General features: G+C 45.3%; 1 long non-coding RNA gene across 1 annotated transcript in view; it reads right to left on the bottom strand.

Annotated features, from left to right (window-relative positions):
- Window positions 1-308: 308 nt before the first annotated feature.
- The window catches only part of LOC131490036 (uncharacterized), a 259,157-nt gene continuing 251,006 nt past the window's right edge, over window positions 309-8,459 (bottom strand). Inside the window, exon 3 of the long non-coding RNA XR_009250915.1 lies at window positions 309-609. This is a non-coding gene — a long non-coding RNA (uncharacterized LOC131490036). The remainder of the gene's footprint in view (window positions 610-8,459) is intronic.

The raw sequence follows: 8,459 nt of genomic DNA, 5'->3' as shown, positions 1-8,459 counted from the left end.
GTATAGGTCACCACTGGTCTTCCAGTTAGTTGAAGAAAACATCCCAAAGTGAAAGTTTTTGTTGTTTGTTTTGTTCTGCTGAGTGACAAGACAGAGCCTAAAGGATTGGGAAAAGGGTTATTCTAGGTCTTCCAGAATTTTGTCCCAATAATTGATAGGGAAGTAACAGCCAGAATGTCATTGCTCTTCCTTTCTAAAAGGTGTGAGGTATTTCCCAAAGGCTCATTGTATTACAACATCATGGAAATCCTGCTTAACTGTATTTGTTTTCTTCTGCTGCATAACAAAAGACTCTCAAACTTAATGGCTTAAAACAACAATTAACATTTATTATCTCACAGAGTTACTTTGGGTCAGGAGTTCTGACATGGCTTAGAAGGGTGGTTCTGGCTTAGAGCCTCTCATGAGGTCAGATGACAGCTGGCATTACAGTCATCTGAAGGCTTGACTGGTGCTGGAGGATCTGCTTCCAAAACGGTGCATTCTCATGAGTGGCAAGTCAGTACCAGCTGTGGGTGAGACACCTCAGTTCTTCACCACCTATGTCCCCCATAGGGCTGCTCAAGTTCTCCATGACATGGCAGCCAGCTTTCCCCAGAGTCAATGACCCTCGAGAAAACAAGGCAGAAGCTAGATATCTTTTATGACCTAGCTTCAGGGGTCACATTCCATCATTTCTGCAAAATCCTATTGCTTATACAGGTCCACATATGTGGGCAGGAACTATAGAAAATTGTTAATACCAAGAGGTAAGAATCATTGGTAGCCATTGTGGAAGTTGGCCATCATATTAATTTGTCTGCGTTTTCAGCCTATCTTTAACCCACTGTGGCAGTATTTTCTCCAAACCTTGTTTTGTGGTTTTCCTCAAGATGTTAACAAACATTCGGCAAAAACCACCACCTACTCCCCCCTTCTCCCCCACGACGCATACATACCACCACTGCTACCAACATCAACCTCTCATGGTCAATAGAAACATGGCAAACTACATTTTGGAGATTCATAATTCACTTGACATAAAAACTCTGGAAAGCACCTTAGTAAGTAGATGTGTTCGGATTTCACTCAGCATTTCTTAAACTCATTTGACCTTGAATTCTCCTTCATAGAATGCATATTAATGTCTCCCCAAACACTACGCTCAGAAAGACATAATTTAAGAAATGTCTGTTTGCAGTTGTTTCAAATTAGGGCTAATCTGTTTTAAGTTTGCCTAGTCAATCTCCTAGGAAGTTTCTATGGCTCTGATGTTTGTGGGGATTACATTGAGGTGTGGGGGGTTCTGCCTTGGTCACCACTCACTTTTCCTCTTCAACAATTCCAATTTCAATAGTAATTGTTCTCTAGAGTTGACTTCCTAACAATCATAAGACTTCAGGCAAAGTCATCCAAAAAAGAGTTGGGGGTCATCCAACCACCAATTTTGTATTAGAAGTGTTTCTTTCTTGGTTGTCATATTAAGTTGCATTTCTTCTTTTTAAAAAAAAATATAATTTATTGTCAAGTTAGCTAACATACAGTGTATACAGTGCACTCTTGGGTATTTCTTCTTAATAAAGAAAGGAGGTGTGCCTGTGTGGCTCAATCTCTTGGACATTCGACTTGATTTCGACTCAGATCATGATCTCATGGTTTGTGGGTTCAAGCCCCACATTGGGCTCTGTGCTGGCAGTGCAGAGCCTGCTTGGGATTTTCTCTGTATTCTTTCTCTCCTCTTCTCTCTCCCTCTCTCTCCGCCCCTTCCCTGCTCAGAATACATAAACATTAAAAAAAGAAAGAAAGAGAGAAAGAGAGAGAAAGAAAGAGAGAGAAAGAAAGAAAGGACAACATAGCATTAGCAAACTTCCTCTAGTATCTTGAGTTTTAGGGAAGCAGAATAGCATCATGGTCAAGTACACAGGTTCTGAGTGCCTTAGTTCACACCCCTGCTGCACCATACAGGACATGAGTAAGCTTGGATAAGTCCCTTTAACTTTTTAAAAACGTAAATACTTTATTTTTACAGAAGTTTCAGGTTCACGGCAAAATTGAGAGGAAGGTACACAGATTTCCCACATACCTCCTGCCCCCAACATGCATAACCTCCCCCATATCAATATCCCACATGAGAACGGTACATTTATCACAACTGATGACCCTTTTGACACAGCATAATTTGACACATCATAATCACCCAAGGTCTATAGTTTACCACAGGATTTACTCTTGGGTGATACTCATTGTATGGAAATTCATCATTATCATATTATACAGAGTATTTTCACAGTCCTAAAAGTCATCTGTGCTCCCCCTATTCTTTCCCTCCTTCCTCCTCACCACCCCTAGCAACCATTGGTCTTCATACCATGTCCATGGTTTTGCCTTTTCCAGGATGCCACATAGTTGGAATCATACTGTAGTTTTAACTTTTTTATGGCTCAGTTTCTTTAATTGCAAAATGAGAATGAGGATAAAACTTACCTCAGAGTAATTTGTGGGGACTAAATGATATGAATCCCATAAAGCCCTCAGTACTGGTACATGCCCAGTAAGCATGAGTTCTTGCTGTAAAGAAGGTAGTTCACTTGAAAAGCTGGTGGTTCTACATTCCCTACAAAGGACTTCCTATCTCTGAGTTGCTGGAATAATAGGGAAGCAGGTGGGAAAGAGTCTTGACTAGAAAAGAATGCAGGGGAAGCTAAGAGATGGAAAAAGAGCTCAGCTAAGGTCAGGAGGCAGGAGTGAGTCCATGGAAGGGATGGCCATTCCAAGGGATGGAAGGGTTATGAAGGGTGCCCCCAGGACCCAGATTTCCAGCAGTTTAGTGTCTTTGTCATTACAAAGGAATAGTGCAGCTTAGCTAGTGAATTGTAGAGTTAAAAGGTATGTCACAGATTAGGCAATTGGAAGACTCCCTTTATAGCTAAAAGAAAGAACTGGAGAGGGTAAGCATGCTGCCAAGACCCCAAACCTTGTCAGTCGTGAAGCCAGGCTCCTGGCACTGGCTTTGAGCTCCTTTCAACTTATGTGAATCTTCATGATCTGTTGTGAAGACAAAATTTTCCTGATAGTACAGCCTCCAAAGCATTCTCTCGAATTGATACTAATGTGCTATATCTACAAATCCATATTCTAACAAGTATCATGGGCCAGCTATGTCACAATAATTGGTTATTAGGACAGATATCTAGAGGATGTGATTAGAGCCTCAAAGTTGCCAAACCATGAAGGAAACCTGGTTCTATGTGCTGTAATGCTGACATTAGTTTTTGTTGTTGTTCTCAAATAAACTTTTTTGAGGTATAATTTACAGGCAATAAAATACAGATTGTAATCGTACAGTTTGGTGGGTATAGAAAAGTGTATACATCCAAATGACCATCACCTCAGTCAAGAACTGGAACATTTCCATCACCTGAGAAAGTTCCCTTTGCAGTAAATCACCTTCTCCCTGCATCACACCCCCCCACCCCTGCCCCCAGGCCCAGCAAACACACATATGATCTAACAGTAGACTTTAGTCAACTGAAGTTGGAATAATTCTGACTCAGTGGCTAGCACTGTCCTGGTGCCCAGGAGTGAAAGGGCAGAGAGCGGGGCCTCTGTGACTCTGTGATCTACTTTGGAGACTGGCCTGGGAAACAGATGAGTTGCAATGGTCTCTCATATGTCAATTAGGGCCAGAATGGCAACGGAATGAGATGGTTTGACAAGTCTGGAGATGACTATAGGCTGATAAGGTCAGGGAAATCTTGCAGGTGTGAACGATATCTCTGGAAGATGGTGGTGTGTGGGTGGTTTGGCGTGAGAAGGAAGGAATGGTGAGGAGGACAGGCAGCTGAGCAAGTGACAGCGTTGTGGGGTGGAGGGGCTGACCTCCAACATTTGCAGCCCTTTCACAGACCCAAGGAGAATGCCCTGCTGGAGGAGGCTGTGGGATTCCTGTTGAGCAGCTGTGAAGGACCAGTGAAATCTGGGATAACAGGATCAGATTGTTTCCATAATTATTGCATAATATAGCGTATGTTGCATTAACATACATTATTTACTAAATAAATGCAGGTTTTAAAAAATGTCCGACTATGAGCCTGCTGCCCTTTGCTTTTGAAAATGGCCTTGGTGCCTCTCAGTTCCTTGGCCAGCTCTCCTGGGCTTTGGGGAGCCCCAGAGTGTGAACATTTGCCAAGCCTCTAATGACAAGGCCCCATTAGAGTGCATGGCTGGGTTCCTGGAACCACCGGTTAGATGCAGAAATGGAGCTGGAGAATTAGCTTGATGCATGTTCTGCCAAGGAGGGACATGCATTCCCAGTGGTGGCGGCTCCCTGGAGGGTGAGGCAGATGGGAAGGATGTGTCTAGGTCATTAAAGCAGCGCCACAACCAGCAGGCAGGCTCTGAACACCACTCCAACCTACTCCAGTTCTGGGAAGTTTAGGAATCCCTGTGGCCACCGGGGCTTGCGCTGTCAGTAGCAAGGGACATTACGAAATGAAGAAAAGGAGGAGCAGGGGGGTGAGGCGTGTGAAGTCATGGACAGAATTGACTACCTAGCCTATAACAGGCACCGGGAATGGAGGGGAGAATCAGACACTGTCCCTGCCCTCAGTGAGGGGGGTGGAAGACAAATGGGGCCAGTTAATATCTCACGATTGGTATAAAGTGATAGAGCCCTGTTATGGGTTGAATTGTGTCCCCTTCAAATTCATATGTCCTAACTCCCCATACCTCGGAAACGTGACCTTATCAGGAGAAAGTCTTCACAGAGGTAATCAAGCTAACATGTCCTTTAGGGTGGTGCCTGATCTAATTCGTCTGTTTCCTTATGAGAGGGGAGATTTGGACACAGAGGAACAGAAGATGATGTCAAGGCACAAAACGATGGCCATCCACAAGCCAAGGGGAGAGGCCAGGAACAGCCCTCAGAAGGACTCTTCCCTGCCAACACCCAGATTTCAGACTTCTGGCTTCCAGAACTTTGAGACAGTAAATTCCTGTTGTTTAAGCCACCCAGCCATGCAGCCCTAGGAAACTTAATGCAGGCCCTACTGGAGGACACTGAAGGGTTCTCTGGAGCAGAACGAGGTGTCAAAGAAATTGCCGGCACCAAGGAACATCTAGGCTGAGACCCGAATGACAAAGGAGATATCCAGTGGGGAAGAGAAGGGGCAGACTTCTGTCTGGCCCTGCAGGGTGGATGGGCTCACCAGCCTATAAACAAGGCGTGATGGCTAATTGCCTGTCATCAGTAATCAGTTTGACATGGAGCCAGCAAACCTCCGAAGTCAGGTTGGGGTGAGGGAATTGGCTGGGGACTTTGGATTTCCGTTCATCAATGTCCAATCAGCAGGGAAGCTTTCTGAATGGAAACAAGCCAAAATATTTGCCCATAAAATTCCTTTCTGGACCATTTTAAATTGGAGATCCAGTAAAGAAGATGGGGCATTGGTTAAACAAAGGTAGCAGCTGAGATTTTTCTCCATTAAAATGCACAAAAAATGAAGCATCTTGGGATGCTGGAAGGATAATACTTGCTTTGCAAATGGGTAGAAAGAGAAGACTTTTAAAACTAAGAGTTTGGGCCTGCAGTTTTGTTTCTTGGGAAGGTCACATGAGGATGAGCAATGAACTTTCTCAGGGCCAATTCCTGGACAGCAGATCCTGTTTTATCGTTCAGAGAAAGGCAGGGTCTATTCTCCAACATTTTGTAGGCTGTCGAGAAGGGGAATAAATCTGAGACCGCCTTTAAATACTGGGTTTCAATTGCTTTCTTTCTTCCCTGGGCAGATATACGGGCTTGAGGTATGATTTAGTGCCCGAGCCCAAGGGACTGGTCTGCTTCTGCAAGATGGAGGCAGGGCTTTCCAATTATTTTTGTGTTTTCTGCCGAGGACGAGTCTCCATTCTCAGTAAAGAGACATTCAGGGCTGGGGATTCTTTCCTCGGGAGAAAAAGTGAGAGACCACAGTTACTGTTGGCCCCTACCACTCCTAGTGTGGGGACAGGGCCTATGTAAGGATGATGATGATGATGATGATGATGATGATGATATAAGAAGAAGAAGGAGAAGAAGGAGGAGGAAGAGGGGGAGGAAGAGGAGGAGGTGAATTGCTATTGCACTTGAAGGAGGAAGTCTTTGTTCTAATTAATTAAGCAGGTAACTAGGATCTAAGAGTTGATTATATTACTGGAAGCATAGGGCTTCCTGCTGTAACTGGACAGCAGAATCTTCCACTTGGCTCCCCAGTCTGAACTTACCCCCAGCCACAGTCACCTGAAAGAGAGGCATCCTCCCTCAAGGGAGGATTTGGGCAGGAAGGGGAGGAGGGCAGCATGTTCCAGATGAAGCCAGGGAGGTCTAGGTGAGAACTAGCAAGACATAACTGTGTTCCACGCAGGGACCCGGCTCCTGCCAAGCATGACCCATTGGATCTGTCTGGTTCTCCTTGATCTCATTGAGGAAATTAGCCACTCTTCCTCTGGCTGGAGCAGCACATGATGGGGTGGGGAAAGGACCTGGAGACGTTTGTTCCAATACTGTTCTTTTCTGTGTCTCTTTAATAACTATAATAGTTGAGAATGCCTCCTATGTACCAGGTATTCTGATCAGGATGTTATGTACTTTGTTAATTTCAGATGGGTTTACTTTCTGACAGGGGACTAGAAGCTGTGATCTTGCCAAGTCCTCTCCACAGTCACGGGCCTCCCTATGCCAAGCTTTGGGAAAGCTTTGCGCTAGTGATTGGCTCAAGGATGGGGACTGATTCAAGTTAGACCAAGAGACACAGTCCTGGGAATTTCATTGGAACGTACTCTTTCTCAGAACTAACAGCTAAGTTGTAAGCAGAGATTGCTAACTGTGTGGGTAATGTAAGCCTGGGGAGCTTGTAGGAGCCCTTGTGGAAAGGTCCAGCCTGGGACGAGAGCCAGGGCTGAGAAAGAAAATCAGAGAAGTCCTTCTGACTTTGTTTAAGCACTTGGATCCCATGCTACAGCCTGAGCTAGATGTTCTTCAGACTTCCAAATCAAGTGAGGCTATAGGTCTTACCTCCTTTTCTAGCTGGATTTCTGTTGCATATAATCAGAAATGTCTCAGCTAATGCATCTATGGATCTTTCCAAAGAAATAAACCATTGCAGACAGTTTATTGTGAAACTAAAGTAGAAAAAACACACCTAGTGAGATATAAGGGTTCTCTGAGCCTCTGTAACCAAAAATAGCTCCCCCGCCACCACCTCCAGGCTGAACCTGAGTCCCTGAAGATACCGCTATATTTACTCTTTTTAATTTAAGATTAAATGCCTTAGTTAACTGTAAGAGTGGTACCTGAAGGTATCAGCAGCTATGAATATCTTTGTTTGAGTTCATCGGTCTGGCTTTGGTCACTTATTGGAGGTGTGGAGAAGGAAGCCTTGAAAGGAGAGGGTGTGCTGAAGGCATTTTGTTACATGGGGAGGGGCTAGGGAAGGTCTAGGTTATGTGGTTGGGGTGACTAGGGAGAGTACAGAATACAGGAGGCATTGAAGACATAGGAAGAGCTGATGGTGGAAAATACCAAAGGTTTTCTTGGTAGAGATGTCACAGGAAGTATAGCAAAGACGAATTCTTCCTGAGTCCTGGCTTTGCAATGGGCCACCCTAGCCTTAGACAGTACTGGAATAGACGCCACACAATACGTAATACTGAGAAAGACTGGGGGTGTGACCTGGGTCAGGCTCCAATGGGATTGTGGGTGTGGGTGCCATGGGTGGCTGGGAGATGAGCGTGGTCTGTGCAGGGCACTGGTGTGGCAATGGGTGTTGGTAGGCATACTTGGGGGAATGGATGTGGTCTGAGATAGGCCCTGTGTGTGTGTCTGTGCATGTGTGTGAGTGTGTGTAGTGCTGGTGGGGCTAGAATCAGGAGGGGGCTTGTCTTGGCGGACAGGCAGCTGTCTGCTAAGGGGCACTTCCAGTTGTAATTGAGAAATGGCAGTGCACTATCTCTCCCAGAGTGAGATGATAGTAATTAATTGTTCATTGATCTCTGCAGGTCAGCTAGAGGTCAGGGAAGTTACTCCAGTGGCCTTCCAGTTTGCCAGGCAGCCGGGAGCCGTGGTTGAGACCTCAGTGGGAACCGTCCTGTGCCCTAAACCCTGACGAAAGGTGACAGGATAATTATGGTAACCTTAATGTCTGTTATTACAAATAATACACAAGTGAGCCATTCAGGAAAACCATGCCAGCACCATCTAAGACTTGGGGAGGAGGAGGAGAAGGAGGAGGGGGAGGAGGAGGAGGAGGGAGAGGGGGAGGAGGCGGAGGAGGGGAAATGTGTCTGACAGTGGATATTTTTCAGCATGGAGCAGAACCCTGCAGTATGATCATTGTTACGGTCACTATCAAAAGCTCAAGTAAGTGTCCATCTGGGTGTGAGGCTGTGCCTCATAGATCTCATTGCTGATCCATATAGGTGATTGCAGCCTGAGACAGAACTCTCAT

Source organism: Neofelis nebulosa, chromosome 11, assembly GCF_028018385.1.
Source record: "Neofelis nebulosa isolate mNeoNeb1 chromosome 11, mNeoNeb1.pri, whole genome shotgun sequence".
Taxonomy (NCBI): domain Eukaryota; kingdom Metazoa; phylum Chordata; class Mammalia; order Carnivora; family Felidae; genus Neofelis; species Neofelis nebulosa.
The sequence above is the reverse complement of the archived record's forward strand: the minus strand, read 5'-3'. Positions and strand labels throughout refer to the sequence as shown.